Source organism: Sebastes umbrosus, chromosome 15 (genome assembly GCF_015220745.1).
Source record: "Sebastes umbrosus isolate fSebUmb1 chromosome 15, fSebUmb1.pri, whole genome shotgun sequence".
NCBI lineage: Eukaryota > Metazoa > Chordata > Actinopteri > Perciformes > Sebastidae > Sebastes > Sebastes umbrosus.
In genome coordinates this window covers 7,565,412-7,583,479 of record NC_051283.1, presented here as the reverse complement: position 1 = coordinate 7,583,479, position 18,068 = coordinate 7,565,412, and the positions used below count along the sequence as shown (strand labels likewise).

Here is an 18,068-nt window from a genome sequence, read left to right as displayed (position 1 = left end):
TCTGTTACACCAATTGCAGCTCTGCAGAGAATGAATTGGAAAAGATGGAAAACACGACAAGGAGATTTTCTGGAGGGCTTGTGGGTGTGCTCTCTGCTGCAGATTAGGACTGTTGGCTTTATGATAAAATTAAGCTAATTTGTGTGTCAAAAGGGTAAACAAACATTCTCGCTCAGACCTCAGTTCAGTGTTTGTGCGGTATCTCCAGTCACAGATTTGAGTCTTGGCTTATCTTTGTGCAGGTTTTGTCTGAATAAAGACTGAGGGCGGAATATGCAAATTCCTAAAGAGTGAAGTGGTATTGTTCTTAGACTATTATATATTTATTTTCAAACTTGACAGCAAAAACATTCTCAATGGGCCCCTTTGTATTTCCTGTTGCAATGGATTCATCCGAAATCACGTACAACGTACTACAAACTCAATATGTGTATCGTTCAACATACTTTTGAGTGAATAAACAGTAGTATGTATCTTTTCGAACGCACTGAGCAGTAATTTACGTCGTCACTTCCTGAGAGCCTTCTTGCCGATTGGAGACGTATAACCATGGTAACCTGTGCCAACCTCGTGACCAAGTGATGATTTGTGAGAATCATAAAGCCTGAACTAATTAAAAAAAATATATATATTATGCCAAGCAAAGAGAAATCTTATACTTTAATTGAAGCGTTATTGATCTTACAGAGCTGTCCGTCAATGTCTGTTATGATTGCACTGCATTGTGGGATATTTATGCCGACGTTGTGTTTAGCGCTTACTACTACCAAAGCACGTATATTGCCAAGACGTGAAAGTCAATTGTTCGTTCCATTGCAACATCAGCGCCCAGCAGCAGAGCTACGCTTCCACCACTTTGGACTGAAAGCGACTACAGGACGACAGTAAAACGTCCGCCTACAAAGTGCCGAACAAAAGTAAAACAAAATCATTGTCACATTTAATGTCGCTACTGAAATGAACTGTAGTGAACAATAAAGTATTATAAATATAATAAGCATTTTCAGGTAAAAATGGCGGCAGTAGCTGTTGTCAAAAAAACACCAGGGTTTTGTCTCTTTGCTTCTATACTCTTTGCTACTACTGTAATATTACACCAGAAATAGTATGGAATATGCATAGTATTGGTTTCATGCTAAGGTTTCGGACATTCGGATGTGAGATTTTTTAATATGTCCGAAACCTTAGTATGGAAACAATAGTACGCAAATTGCATACTATTTCCGGTGTAATATTACAGTATGCAACGCTGGACTCTACGGCAGCACAAATATCCCACAATGTAATTTCAGATGATTCAGTTTTAGCGTACTAAATAGCATTTTAGTATGGAATTTCGGAAGCAACCGTATTGTTCTTTGAATAATAATACAGACCTTTTTCAAATGTAACATAAATGGGCCCCTTTGTATTTCCTGTTGCAGTGTTTGTTAATGCAGCAGGTGACAGGAAGTAAACTTGGACCAAAGCTGATGTCCTTGCAACAGAACGGCAATGGAAAGGTCTATAACAATTTTGAATAATGTTACAATCTGCTATCGTATACTATAACAAACAGAAATTCAGTATCCTAAGATTGTTTCTGCACAGAATGGATGGTGTAAATGGTTGTAGAAGATCGTATCGTCAGCAGCAGATAACACTCACTTTTAAACTAAATGTATCAAATCAATGACATTGATAGGATATCAGCTCAGAGATGATATGGCAACACAGTCCAGTGAGTGTGAACAGAGATGGAAAACCAATGCCTTTCAGATATCCACAATGCAATTCACCCAGATCCTCTAAAGCCTCCTTTTTAGACCATTATGAATATTAAACGCTGTTGGCTTATCGGCTAAAGCCTCTTGTTTGCTCAGCAGATTGCAGTGGTAAAATAGATTTGAGTCATAAAAAAGAGCCTTTGCATCGGCCTGACAAAAATAAGCTTCTTGAATAATGGTGTTTGAATGTTGTTTGAAGCACTATTAAGTCATCGTAGTTATTAAAATTACCTTCTCCTAAGACATATAATTGACAGGCCGATGCGTCTTTTGGACATCTTCTCGTAGGGAAAGTTGAAAGCACACACCATAACCATTTCCCGTTTGTGTTTGATTGCAGATAAAAAGAACATTTTAGACACAGAGTCGATGCTTTTATCTAGTAAATGTAAAAATACAGCTAACTTTATGGAGTTGAAGACACAGAGATAGACGAATCACACTTCATCTCCGCTGTAGCTCGGACACACGGCGGAGATAAGGAAGAACAATTTGAACCAAACAGCAAACAAAACCGGCCCTGGCAGACGCTTGTCTCGCATGGTGATCAATTAAGTGTAATGGAAAGTGTAACTTCAAGGTGAGTAGCATAACAAAACTATAACTGTGTGTAAATATAGTATGAATAATACAGCAGAAACAAGTTAGACTTGATTAAATAATGCAGCATAATGGAAAAAAAACATAAACAACAAAGAGAATAAGTATGTTGAGTGACTCTGCTTGTGTGCACGCTAAATACTTCAAATACTTGCACGTGTCACAAATATAGCATGGCAATATTTCCATTTATATTTCCACGTCTGCCTGTATCTCTAATAAAAATGCATTTTGATGATGTAAATAGTTTTATTTCAATTCAGTATGCTCTATTGGCATGAATATAACAAGGAGTCACGTGTCACGTAATAATGAGATTATAAAGACACTAGTGGAAAACAATTAACCCTTGCTCTGTGTGTGTGTGTTTGTGTGTTTGTGTGTTTGTGAAAGTTTTCACTAAGGAAAACTATAATGAAAACTAGACATTGACAGACTTATTTTTCACAATAAAAATGATATCAACTGAATAATTAGTCACCTTTGGCAACATATATTAGGATGACATGTTTTTCATTTCTCATCCACAAATAAAAACTGGACATATATGTGAAAGTTTTAATGCTAAGTATAGCTGCTCATGGAATCACACATTTTATTCTCCTGATTAGTAAAAACATCTTCCACCACTTGAATAATCTCTTCTTCAGAAGTTGATTTATCTGCTTGACCCGTCGCACTAGTAAGAATCTTGCATATTGTAGGTTACTGTGTGTCACTGCCGGTAATGTGAGCTAATATTACCGGGTCTTGGAAGAAAGAAAGCATTGACTGAACCGTCACAGTCTGGCATGAACAGGAGCCCTTTCTGCTAACCTCACGATAGATAGCAACACCTGTTAGTAACAGTTACCATGGTAACAGGCTGTTTTTAGTTTCTTTTGTCTACACTAAAACTTGCAAAAATCAAATGGGTAATGAAAGAATTGATGAATTATTATTATGAACAAAATATATTTTTATTTACTACTTGCTATATACCAGACCAACCCGTTCTCTCTCCCAACTCATCAATTACAGCAGCTTGGTCAGTGGCCCTACTCGCCAAATTATGACGCTCTACGTGGCCGTAGTTATGGCCGGAGTATAAGATGAAGTCAGGTGACAAATTCCGCTTGGGATGGTGGTTGGGAGTGATGAATGTGTCAAACAAACACCGGACTTTTATCCAGGAGACCGGTGTTCACGTCCCGTTTCAAACCAAAGGTCAACGCTGACTTATTTTGTTGTCCAAGTAGTATAGACCAATCACGTTTGAGCAGGTTTTGGTTAAATGCAGGTAAACAGTCTGTGTGGTGAGCAAAAGAGATGGAAGGCATTGGCTTAAATGCAATCTGGAAACCCGCCGGCTATCAACTGACAATGATTTCGCTTTTTATTGTTTTAAAATCAGCTTGTAAACTGGCTACTTGTGAAACAATCTGGTCGCACACATCATCTCTCAAATCCAACTCCGGTCTCGTGTCTCAAGTTGCAATAGCGATAGCAACTGTACAACCGGGCTTGGTAAGGTTGATGTGTAGGGAAATTAGTAATAACCGACGAGCATTGTGGAAACCCCAGTACCAGTGTGGCTGTGAGTTTTTGTCTACCGTCTTCTACTACGCTCTCCAAGCTACCTCAACCATCAAACACGGACCCAAACTGTTACACTATGTCACCTATGTAATATAGCCTACTTAACTATGTATCACATGTACTTAATTTAACTCAAACTACAATGTTTTCCTAAACCTAACCAAGTAGTTTTGTTGCCTAAACCTAACCAAATTGTTTCCTGTTAAAACGGAAGTTTATTTTGAAAAGACAGCATATGCATGTAATGAGCGGAAATTGCCATGTTGAAAACTGACGCTACAGGGGTACCTAGAGCGGCATAGTTTGACGCGTAGAGCCACTGACCAATCTGCTGTATTTGACGAGCTGGGAGTGAGAACGTGTTGAACAGTCACTCATTATTACACTCTATAGTGAGCAGTAAACTGAGATTTCAGACACTTACTAACCATGTGTGTTGCACAACTGTAATTTCTGAGGTTCACATTGTGGGATTGTTAACAGAAAGTTGTGTTTGTGCCATGGACACTGGTTTTTTGTTCTATAGTGGGAATATTAAAGGGCACTAGGGCGTAGTTTAAAGGGCAGTGAATGAATTAATTGCTCTGGCGGACACAGTGGTGGTGGGAATGGTTAAAACTACACACAGCATACAGAATCAGGTGCCAAGTTGACACTGGATACAGTAGTTTGAGTCTATGGAATAAAGGTGTGGGTGCTTAGACTGTCACCAGCTTAAAGAGGACTCTGTTAAGATTGATGGCTAATGGGCATCATGATGATGGGGCTGACACGGAGATCTTATCAAGAGTAACCAGAGCGCCGCTTAAATATCGGAAAGCGAATTTCACGCAGTATTCTTGCATGGCTCTTAATTTATCACAGCGTGGCTTTGTCAACCTGCTGTGACATGTTGCCTCTGTATAAAGGCACATTACTGCACTTATCTTCTTCGCCAGCCCCCCGCTGCGACAGCAGCATGCCATTGTCTACCAATTCAATTATCGGATGGCAGGAGACAAGAGTTATTCTTTGCCATTAGCAGAATAGTTTTCCTGCAGGAGCATGCTTTGGAAATATGCAGTTTTCTTTTTATTTATTCTAGCCTGAGCATCACATTTGGAGTCATGCTTGGGTGGAAACCATAGTGCTGAGCCAAAAGGTCACCCGGGCTACGCTGAAAAAGCGGTGGAACATGAAGGTGAATACATATTTCACAAAACTTGTGCAACATGCTTGAGGGCAGCACTCTGTCCAGAATACGTTTTTATGAAATGTTGGTCTTTCTAAATCCGGACAAATACATGGAATCATATTGTATAATCATCTCTTCCGAACACAGAGTATCTGATCATATGCAATCACACTCTCTCAGTGCTTCTGTGGCCCACCAGCATATTTTATTTGAAAAGAAGTAGGCAGTCTTGGATGTGTGATTGTCTCATCATTCATATTTACTCTGCTGAATTGAGGATCAGTCAAGCTTATATTCTATGCTATGATGTAAGCCCTTGCAAATAACTTCATTAAGATGGATCTTAAAGCCAGCAGATTTAGTAGGAAGGTGGGCACGTCACATTTGTGACTCAAAAATCCATGTTTGAAATTGGCTTTAAAACCGGGATTTTCACACAACTAATGCAGGAGCTTTACAGCTTCAGCTGTCTTCTGAATTCGCCTCGAAACTAGTCATGACGTTCTTTAAACCTGTTGACATCAGAGAATGAACTTTTTCCTTTCTCTGGGAGTGTGTTATTACCATAATGATATGCTCCCGAGGGCCCACGAATGACCAGAACGCTCCTTACAAGTGCCTCTTAGCCATCAACAACCTCTGACCAAGGACACACGAGCTGCACTTTGTGTTTGTAATCAGCGCCCTAAAGCTAAAACAGAGCTCATGTATTGAAAGCTTGTTTTTTTGCATTATTGTTATGATGATAATGGCACAACCAGAATACTGCTTTCAAAGATCCATCAGTACATAAATTTCCAATTAAGACTTAATTTTCATGTGTGTCCAGTCCACTCTGCAATCAATCCTGCTCTTTGCTTAGTGAACCTATTTGTTATTGTGACACAAAGAACGATGGCGTTCAGGGGCTTGATTGCCACTTCGGGCTACCCACGCTATAAATGAGCGTAACCCGGGGCGGTGCAAGAAACTCAAGAGCATCCATCAAATGTCCATTTTGTGACATGAATTCAAATTTTAACTGTAGATCATTTTCAGGTGACATTATTTGCACCTTAATTTTGATGTGGATGTTATTCGCATAGTCTCAAATGTAGCTTGGCTCCTTGTATGGATGTGTGCATTTATTAAAAAGATGATCAAACCACATACAGTGAAACAGGAAAAAAGCCCTAACATGAATGGCAGTGAATGATTCCTTCTGCAGGAATGATGATCAGGCGGGTATGGAGAGGAGCATGTAGACTGACATGCTGGATTTATACTTGCTGCCAAGGGTTAACAAGGGTCCCCGTCATATATACCTCACTGTAAGTTTTGATTTATAGTTCACTAGACACATATACTGCACGTGATCAGGCCATATCTTGCTGTAAAATTATTCCCCACTGTGTAGTCACTGTGATAGAGAGTGACAGTCGCTGCGAGCAGAAGGTTTTCAGTGGAAGTGGCTTTGTCAGATGTGTATTACTGAAAAAGAGAATATAACTGAGCCTGTCTTCAACGTGCTTTAAGTGTAACTTGCAGTATTTTTCAACCTGGACCTTATTTTTCCATGTTTTTGCATCTAAGTGACTAATAGGGACTTCAATTTCTGAAATTGGTCCAGTATTGAGGGAGAGCGCTTGTAGACAGCAGCTGCAATATGGTGCTATTGGGGCAAGCTGGCACCGTCATTTACATCCACTAAAAGTGTTTGTTTTTGCCAGGACAGCCTCTAATTGTTACTATAAGTGTCTGACACTATGGATAGAGTCTCGATGAAGGAGAAGTCTCGTTCTGAAATCTGGCGAGGTGACGTGGTGCTGGAAGACGACGATGGAATAGTGGAATATATCCATCCATACGGGCAGAGTTTGTTGTTTTGGAGTACAGAAAGCGTAGCTTTGTGTTATCTAAAAGATTTTCAATGTCATGGCTGAATATTTAGACGATTTTGACAATGTGGACGAGGTCTTTGAATTCAATGGCCGCCCGTATTTATTTGAGACTGAGTATAGGGATATTCAGATTTCACAAAGAGACTTCTCCTTGAGCGGGACTTGGACACAATAACAAACAGATCGGATCAAGCAAAAGGTAAGAAAAACGTTTTATTTCTCTGTAGGCGTCCTTTCCATAATGTTGTAAGTCACTTATAACAACAACAAGCACTTTCAGTGAACGTAACGTTACATTGACGCTGCTCATTTGCCCTGGCAGCTCGTTTCTTGGCTGCCGGTTACAGCGTTCTCCCTCAATACTGGACCAATTTCAAAAACGTTGTCCCCACTAGTCATTTAGACAAAAAAACATGGGAAAATAGGGTCCATTTTGAAACACTTAACCTTTAATGTTGTCTTAACTATGAACAATCTGAAACAGCATTTGAAAGTCGCTGAAAGGCATGCTGGCATTGGCTGCTCTGCTTGATAAGCCTGACTTGGGGCTCAGAGGTAGAGCAGGTCGTCAACCAATCAGAAGGTCTGCGGTTCAATCCCCGGCTCCATGTCGAAGTGTCCTTGAGCAAGAAACTCATACCCAAATTCCTCCCGAAGAATGTGCCATCGGTGTGTGAATGAGTATTTAGATTAGATCCTGATGAGCAGGTTGGCACCCTGCCTGGCAGCCTCTGCCATCAGTGTATGAATGTGTGTGTAAATGGGTGAATGCTGACATTTAGTGTAAAGTGCCTTGAGTCGTCGGAAGCCTAGTAAAGCGCTATATAAATGCAAGTCCATTTACCATTTCTAGCAAGTACAACATTTCAAAAACAACTATTTGTTAAAGTAAAATTTAATTAAACCGGGCTGTATACTGTAGCTTTTGTTTAGCTTTGGTAATCATTCCTCCTTTTATTGAAGATGTAGCTAAATAGCTACAAGTGAGTCAAAACCCCCAGTTAAGCCATATTGTATGAACCATTTTTTTTAGATGAAACCAAAAGTAAGAGCAGGCAGCTGACCCTACTTTATGTATTACCTCAGTAAACATTGTAAACATGAGTTTATGGTCTCAATCACTAGTTTCAAGTCTTTTCAATACAGCATGATGTTCATTTAGTAAATCATGGTCCCATTTAGAGTCAAATAGACCATAAAGCAGGGGATGCTTTAGGGCGTGGCTACCTTGTGATTGACAGGTCGTTGCCGCAGCGTTGTCCAGTCTGGGAGTTGTCCGTGTTTTCAGTTCATGAAAGTTAATTGTGACATTTTGGGCACCTTAAAATGTCTTGTTTTGCATTCGGTTGTACTTAGCTCTACCCTCTCGTGTCACTTCTAGTTGCAAAAATACAAGATGGCGACGGCCAAAATGTCGAACTCAAGGCTTCAAAACGGCAGTCCACAGGGGGACATCACAGTGACTACTTCCACTTCTTATATACAGTCTATTGGTGCGAGCAAAAACGGTGCGTGCACAACTACTGACCTTCTCGTTAAGTGAATGCTTAATAAGTTTGATACACAACATAACGAGCTTGAGCACTCGTTATGTGTTCCCACATTATGGCTTCTCTAACGAACCACAGTGAAGGTTTTGCATGGGCGTTTAATTATGTCCCAGTCAGTCAGTGAAGGACATTCATTGGTGTTGGCAGTGTGGCAAGGAGCTACATTCAGAATCAATTGCAACATCCTGCTATTTACCTACAAGGCATAAGTCTGTTGGTCTACACAGACCTGGGGCTGCATGATATTTCATCAGTCCACACTTAGAAACTGGGTGGATAATGCCAACTGTGATTTCAGGATAACTGCAAGCCATCTATAGCTAACAGGCAGAGTACCACACCGTTCTCAAAACAACCTTGACTGCCACATTGCAAGTTTAGTATTCACCGTGTTAATTACAAAGCCTGAAGCTTTAAAACCACACCTGAGACCGTGTGCCTTCATCTCATCTGGTGCGCTCGCCTCATCCCGGCCCCACCGCTTCAACTACCTGATAAAAATGTACACCGTGTTCATTGCTCATCATGATTATTAGTCAGCTGGAACTGCATAGGCATTTTGAAAATTTCCACACACTCAGGCTTACAAAGTAGAGCAGTGAACTCGTGAGAATGTGAAGAAATGAGACAGTACTGAAATACCACTGACCTTTAAAGTGTTAGATGGCTATTACATGCTGCGTGATCTGGCTGCACCTCGAAGCACGGGGCCGTGTTATGGTATGCCGTTGTTCTTGGCTTTGAGCATTTTGAGGACGAATGAATAGTAATTAGACAAATAATGTCCAACAGCCTGCTGGCAGGCCAACAGCCTCGACATTAAAGATGCCATTAATCATTTATCAGCATCACAGCCTCACTTTTCTCACTGTTCTAGGGGAAGAAAATAAGATATTCTCAGAGAGAAAACTGCACAGGTCTGAGATACCAGCCCTAGTCTGATCAAAGACATTTTAGATTAAAAGCAGTTTCACACCCAGCGCGGATTTTCGTCCAAAAAATTAGCATGGAAATTAAAAAAAATTTACTTTGTTTGTTCTTATGAATGCTTGGAACATTCGTGCGGGGTAAAAAATATACGTGCGGACTTCGATTTCAGCCGATATCCGCCTGTAGAAATATTTATTTGACCAATGAAATCATTTCTTCCCACTCGTGTCATAAAAAAAATGTTTTTGGTGTGATGGAAAAAAATCCTTTACTACTGATGAATAACAATGGGCCGTCCCCTTCTCAACACCCGATAATGTACGACAAACACTGCGACGACTACCTCAACAACCAAATAAAGGACAATATATGGCTTGAGATCACCCAGCAGCTTGGCTACCATGCATGAAGATGGTAATGTAGCTGATAATCTGGTCTAATTAGTTTATGTATTGTGTAGTTAATCTTAGCCTCTTAGACATTCTCTGTCTGATTTTTGTTGTGTGGAGTGGACACGGTATAGGTTTCTATATAGGAGGAAACTCATTGGGCCTCATTGATGAAAATGGAACAGCAACACAGTTGCTCAGTTGCGTAAAATTCGAATGCGGATTTTCTGCATTCCCGCACAGCATTTTCGCATCACACTGGTGAGAAACAACATCAAGAGTCGTTCTTAATGTAAGTCAATTTACAACAACCTGTACCGCCGTGTCAATCTCAACCTCTCGGCGCTATATTTTTACCCATTTTTTGTCACTTTTTTCACCGATGTAGCTCTAGGTAGCCTGCAAGCTATCTTCTTCTTCCTCGTGTCCAGCCATCTTCTATATCATGTCTTCCCAGTGGTTGGCGCAGGCGAGCGCAGCGGCATTTGGTTCGGCCAGGTCATCTTTGGTACATTGTGGAGCTTGGCTACATCTCATGATGTGTTCCATGGTTTGGGATTCGCCACACACACATATATCGGAAGTTGTTATCTTCCATTTCTTCATGGATACCTTGCAGCATCCTTCGCCGGCCCGCAGGCGGTTCAGTGTTTTCCAGACAGCCCAAGGTTGATCTAGCAAGCTATGTCGGAATGTGACATCCCTATTCTTCATCCCACCTACAATTATTGTCTGACTGTTTCTTTAACCAGTGGAAACAGCCGTCAGTGGGAAGAACACTAGACTTTTATAACTCGCTGAATGAATAGGAGATGTGTGCAGAGATTCAGAGACCTGACGTCAGTGTGATCGACCGAGAACTGCATAAACATCACAACAGCAGCCCATAATCCACACTGGCAGGTGTGCTGCAATGTAACAGTAGGCCCACGCCAACCTGTTACACAAGAATGATGTTAAACTGAGCAATGATACATTGATGTGAAATCTAATTAACATTAAAAATACCTGCCTCAGTGATTTTTCATTGATGCATGTTCTCTTTTTATATCATTGATGTTTTCGGTGCATCTGATCTGATTCAGAGTCTTGGTCACCAACTGATGTCTGAATTATATCTCTGTTCAAGCCGTATCTGAAAATACATACAGATATAACAGTGAAAAGCTTCAACACTGAAAAACATCGACAGAAAAAAGTCTTCAATCAATCAATGCTGTAGAACCTTTCAACCTGACTTGTATATTTGAGCTTTTAAGACGTACTTGCGTTCAGTAAAGTTGATTGATGCTCAAAATACTGGCCCTTTATAGTTGTAGCCTCCATGTAGCCCTGCTACAAATCACTTGTCAACATGTCTGTCATCTGTAAAAAAGACCTTCGCTCTGAATTTCACTCCTCCGAGAACGAGCCATCTGCTCTGGTTTCATGCTTTCCCTGGAACGGTGTTACAAACCCTTTATGATTCTCCAGATCTATTTTTACAGAGAGCCACATCAAAATCTGTACATGTTTGATATGCGCAAAATATTGATCCTAATCTTTCCACTTAAGCATTCTTCATCTCACATTCTGTGTTTCCTGACTATTTGTGTATTCAAGGCAAAAAAAAGCTCAGTTTTGTGTGCGTGAGCAAACCATCTTGTCGGTGAGATGGGGCTTTTCAAAGGCTCAATACATCTGCCCCAGTTTGTTTCAAGTCCATCTGGTACCAATTTCCAGCACCAGGGGCGAGTTACAGCAGAAGTTGAATATTGATTAGATCAATCTGAAATATTCGCCTCTTTAGAACAGTTGACACCACACGCCCCACAAGATTAAGTGAAGGAGCAGCACGCTGAATCCACTTAACAACCTGAGAACTTCTTGAGTGCCCTTAAGAGTCTTATTGTAGCATTCACTCCTGCAGCGAGTAAATGGCATGAGTCTTCTACAAATCTCAAGAGGAGCTTTGAGAAACACGAAAAATGGATAAAGAATTCAAGAAATGTTCGAATACTGTGACTGAAGGACAATATTGTGCTGTTCAACGATAGAAAAGTGCCTTGCCGTTTTTAGATGTTGTGTAAGATGTCAAATAGTTGTGGAAAAAGGTTGTTGTGTGTGGGAGAAAAACATTGTTTAAAGTTCAAGACAGACTGATGTTGCCTACAGAAAGTTATGTGGTGTTACATGAGTGAGTATTTCTGACTGCACTTGAGAAGCAGTCTGTTTTTTTTTTAATGGTAGTTTTACCTCCCCTGAATACGACGTGCATTTTGGCCGTCGCCATATTGTTTTTTGCAACCACAACTGACATGAGAGGGTGAAGCTAAGATCCAAAATGACCTAAAGGTTATAATTCACTTTTATGAACTGAAAACACACTGTGAAAGGGTTAAAGTTCTAAGATGAAAACATGAACAACTCAACACCGGACAACGCCGTGGTAGCGACCTGTCAACCACAAAGTAGCCATGCCCTAAAGCATCCCCTGCTTTATGGTCTATTTGACTCTAAATGGGACCATAATTTACTAAATGAACATCATGCTGTATTGATGAAGACTTGAAACTAGTGATTGAGACCATAAACTCATGTTTACAATGTTTACTGAGGTAATAAATCAAGTGAGAAGTAGGCTCATTTTCTCATAGACTTCTATACAATCTGACGTTTTTTTTTTTGCAACCAGAGGAGTCGCCCCCTGCTGGCTATTAGAAAGAATGCAAGTGTAAGGCACTTCTGCATTGGCTTCACTTTTTAGACCAAGTGCAGTGCTACTCTTATTGAAGATGATACAACTATACATTTTGCATCAACTAATATAACAGAATTAAGCAACTATTACTTGACTGGATATGTGAGAACAGATTTGTTTTGAATGTAGCAAAAACCAAAAGTATTGTGTTCAGGGCGAGGCATCTAAATATAACGCAAGGAATCTCTGTCTGTCTGTACATATTTGTGTGTGTGTGTGTCCTTTGTATATCTCGAGAACCGTTCATCCGATGTACTTCACACTTGGCTGGTGTATCGTTGGGGACCCAAGGAAGTGCAGTCATAGTTGGTGCAATTTGGACATGCGACACGTTCAATATTAATAAACCTTGCGCTCTGTGCAGCAGCGGGGCTTTCCAGGAAGAGTTCACTCTTGCTGTTGGATGCTGAATATACTAACATTATAACCAAAAACACAACAAACTCTTCCTCACTTCCCTGGAGTCAATGAGCGATTCTCAACAATTTTGCATGCGGCACTTCTGGGCACATACCATGTACGGCCACTGCACTAGTGTCACTAATAATGATGATCAGCTGTGCCTACCACTCAAAAGGCCTTTACACACCGGGAGCATTTTTTTTCGATTGAGATTAATTCACACGTCAATATATTTTTTCAAACTGTTGTTTTTGTACTTTGACACAGAATGTGAATATTACACAGCGAAAAAGTAACATCGTGGTCGATTTTCTTTCAGTCACGTTGTATGGAACAGGTTGAGTTGTGCCTTTATTTATGAAACAACAACACGGAGGCTGATAGTCCGAAACAAGACGGCAAACTTTATTACTCCTTCCAACCTTGACAAAGGCGGCGCAGACAAGATCCACTACTTCCGTTCTTACCTTTCAACAATAAAAGCACTAGATACATAATATTCACAGGCGAGAGTTTTGCATTTTCGTATTGTTAATTTGTCACGCCCCCGGTGTGTAAAGGCCTTAAGGCTCAGATATTGAACAGGTTTAAAAAGCAAATTGCTTGGTGTCACAATCGATGGGCAGCTATCATGGGAGGAACATCAAAATATTGTTAAGAAACTGGGTAGAGGAATATCATGCAGTAGAGGATGTTTTTCTTTCCTTACCCCTGTCTCTAGAGTGCTAGTGACACAGGCACTAGTTTTATCTCACCTTAATAATTGCTCAGAAGTAAAAGACTCCTAAAAAACACAATAACAATAACCCCAATGTTAATAAAATGAACTGATCTATTATGATAGAATGTAGTTTGAGGTGTTGTGAACTTTTATTTCTCTTGAACATTATTGAGACTTTAAGATGTGTTGCATGTCTTGTTTTATATGTTACGTTTTGTTGTGTGTGTGGACCCCAGAAAGAGTTAGTGGCGGCAGCTAATGGGGATCCTCGTAAAGAATAAAGAATGTGCTGCAGAAGTGATGAATTCTTCACATTATACTATTTTATATGTGGCATGGTGTTCCTCTGGCCTCACCTCCATCCTTTGTCATCTGCTCTGGGCGGCAGGGATCCATTTGGTGAGCAATTCTTAAAATCCCAGAAGCTATAGTTACCATTTAGAGAGAAATCCACCAGTGTAGTCCTGTCAGAAACAGGTTTTTTCCACTGAGATATTGCATCATAAAACCTCTTGCCAATACTTCTTCTTCCATACATTGCAGTTTTAATCTATATGAAGCACCAGAGCAACATGCAGCAGTGGAAAAAAACCTGGTTCTACTGCCCAGTACTTGTTAAAGGAGAGTAAACCAATTGCTATTTCTCCTCCCTCTCTCCATTTCTGATGTAAAATGGACCGAACAGTCTGTGATGAGAGTTTTGTAATGTGTCCTTGCAAAATTACACATCATTATTCTGTAAAGTACAGCTCCTTTCCCCCCACAATGACACAACTGATGATGCAATATCATAATAATCAGTGCTCTGTCAATAAATAACCAGAGACACATCTGGTGCGGCAGCTTTATTACTGGTGACACAACGCTTCTCTCCTCTGGGACTGACTGTCCTTCCTACCATTTCACAGCTGTAGCATCGCTTTAGTAAGCCAACGTTATCTCATGCCTACTCGTCATGTTTTGCCACTTGGACAGATGCATCGTACCTTGACGTAGAACGCTCGCACATGGTTAACATTGTGAAACAGTGGCGATTGCGTAATTATGAATCCCACTTTTCTTGGCAAGACCCGCCCTACGTAGATGGTTGAGGTCAGTGCCAATGGTTGAAGTTAGGCATTGACCTCGAGCGGTTAGGGTCAGGATAGTCCATTCGTCAGGGCATGGGACCTGAACAAATTGGGTTACTGGCACCTCGTGCGAACATAGATTCCTGGCCAATCTTAGCACTTGAATGCTACACAGGGTGCGCTTGCAAAGAAAAGCATTGGGATTCATAATAACGTGTGGCGGTTAGGTTTAGGCATCAAAACTACTTGGTTAGGGTTCGAAAAAATATCATAGTTTGGCTTGAAATAAGTATGCTTTTGACGTAACTTAAGCTATAGAGGTGAAATCATGTGACTCAGTGAAGTAACATCCCGTGACATAACATCGTCAGTAAAAGTCACTCAAATTTTGGTTTCACATGGGTCCCCTGACGGAAAGTCTTGTGTTTTGTTTTGACCTGTCCAGCAACCCAGACTTTCTCGCTCTAAATACCACGTCCGTTGCTCTGAGCATCTAATAATGATGCAGATGGGTTTACATTGGAATTAGTTGAAAGCCTGGTACGTCTCACTAAAGGGTGCCTTGTGTGTTGGTATCAAGACGCTGAGGGCCACTGCTCAACCATCGGTATATGACGCCCTGGGAGACCAGGCTGAGTTAGCTGTTGCATTAAAGACAGCTGTCCGTCATGTCTCTATGTCCCTCCTGTTTTTATAAACTGATGTAATATATGTTTTTAATTTCAACAAAAACAGTTCTGATAAACCCGCTTCATGCTACAAACAGCAGACAGACAAAGTTAGCGACTAGTTGGTGAACACAGTGGAGCATTTAAAGAGTTAAAAGTATGTCCCTCAGGAGTTGGTGGAGATCAAAAACGGAGCTAAAACAGGCAGAGGACTCTGTTGTAAAGTTTGTGGACGACACCACCATCATCGGCCAGACTACAAACAACGATGACACTTCATATCGGGAGGAAATCAACAGTGTTGCAGAGTGGTGCACAGAGTTCAAACTACTGCTCAACATCAGCAAAACCAAGGGGCCGTTTGTGGATTTTAGAAAAAAAGGAGACAGACACACTCCCCGGTCTACATCAGTGGAGCTGAGGTGGAGCAAGTGACCAGTTTTAAGTTCATTGGAATCAGCATCTCAGAGAACCTGACATGGTCATCTCACTTCTCCACCCTGGTGTAAAAAGCTTAAAAATGGCTGTTTTTATTATGGCAAAAATCCCTTGCCAAGTTCTTTTAAACTTTTATAGAAGAGCAACAGAAAGAATCCTGACTGGAAACATTACAGACTAGCGTGAGATGAGCACGGCCACGGACAGGAGGTCTCTGCTGCGGGGGATTAAAACCGCCCAGAACATCATTGGTACCCATCTTGGTGAGAAGAGGTGCCTGGGAAGAGCCCAAAGGATATTAAAAGACAATAACCACCCCAGACACAGCCCACCATGCTGCCACCTTGCAAGCAATACAGAAGTGTCCGCTGTCGTGCCACCAGACTACAGATTGGCTTCCTTCCTCAGGCTCAACTCATCTTCCATACCCCACCATAAAAAGATAGTTTTGCTTTTTTGGTTTTCTTATGTTGCATAAAGGGACTACAGCTGCATTTTGTTGCGCAACCGTGTGTTGTACAATGACAATAAATTAACCTTGAACCTTGACTAACCTTGACTTTGCTAGATGACCGTAAACAGAACTATTGTCAATGTTGCTACATACAGTATATCTGCTGGATGTGTAAATAGGCACAGCCACGTTAGCTGCTACTTATCAAGGTTTACAGGTTGAATGGAAAAAAAGGAGTAAAATGCAGGTTTAATAACCACTTTAAGGTTCAAAATCTGTTCAAAATGTACCTTAAAGGGAGATTTGTCAAGTATTTAATACTCTTATCAACATGGGAGTGGGAAAATATGCTTGCTTTATGCAAATATATGTATATATTTATTATTGGAAATCAATTCACAACACAAAATAATGACAAATATTGTCCAGAAACCCTCACAGGTACTGCATTTAACATAAAACAATATGCTCAAATCATAACATGGCAAACTGCAGCCCAACAGGCAACAACAGCTGTCAGTGTGTCAGTGTGCTGACTTGACTATGACTTGCCCCAAACTGCATGTGATTGTCATAAAGTGGGCATGTCTGTAAAGGGGAGACTTGTGGGTACCCATAGAACCCATATTCATTCACACATCTTATACGATAACGATACGATAATACTTTATTGTCAGAGAGGTCTGAAATTTGTTTTGCATCTCAGCAGCTCCATTTGCAACATCACAAAAAGGACAAAGACAAGAAACAAGGATACGTACATTTAAACATTACAATCACAGAAGACGATATTCACAACCTAAAAAAAACAAGTTGCGTTAATGCATTAAAGAAATTAGTGGCATTAAAACGAATTTGCATTATTATCACATTAACTTTGACAGCCCTAGTATTTTCTAATCTAAATTCAGTCTAAAGACAGAGGGTGTTGTATGTAGAAAATTGTAGAACCATCTGAGACAAATTGCAAATATGCTATACAAGAAATTGACTTGACTTGCTTTGATTGATGAAATACAACCAGGAGTACAAAAGGCAACCATCTCAGAGCGAAACATGAAAGATTTTGGTGATGTTGTTGTCCCATTTCCCAACAACTATATCCATTCATATTTCATTTGATAAGACTGTCTTTTAGGTATGGAGTTTGTTCCAAACGTGCAAGGCCACTTGTCATTTTTTCAACCCGAGAGGCTACATCTTCTATTCTATAGGCTCATTTTATATCTTACATGTTGCAACATGAAATAGCAAAATAAATCTCATCAACTGTAAGATAGCCTTCGACACAAAGTACTTCTTGCAGGAGGTTGAGTCCTGACAGGCCCAGGCTGAAAATGTCAAGTTGTTATATAGCTGTCATCTCAGAGTCAGTAATGAGGGGGGTGATATATATTGCTCAGACTGGAGCAACCAAACAGGTGATGCTAGTCACATGGAGGGTCAGCCTCATGATTTCTCCTCTCTGTGTCACTTCCTTCCACTGACCGACACCAACTGCCACTGTCAAGCTACTGTATACCGCCAATTACTGCTCCAGCTTGAGTGTGTATTGTTGGACATAATAATAGGGACGCCGTGCTTAGCTTGCCAAGCGGTAATTGCTGAGCTACAAATGGACACTGGAATTGTTCTGAATGGCTGTTTGGATGTCTGAAACATGGAGAAGCGGGACAAATTGTGCTTTTTGTCTTTCTATGTCTATTTT

The 18,068-nt window shown here is 40.6% G+C and overlaps 1 protein-coding gene across 1 annotated transcript in view; it reads left to right on the top strand.

The window, feature by feature from the left end:
- Positions 1 to 18,068, top strand: part of LOC119503262 (CMP-N-acetylneuraminate-beta-galactosamide-alpha-2,3-sialyltransferase 1-like) — a 78,277-nt gene that overhangs the window by 51,174 nt on the left and 9,035 nt on the right. The gene's annotated exons all lie outside the window — the stretch shown is intronic.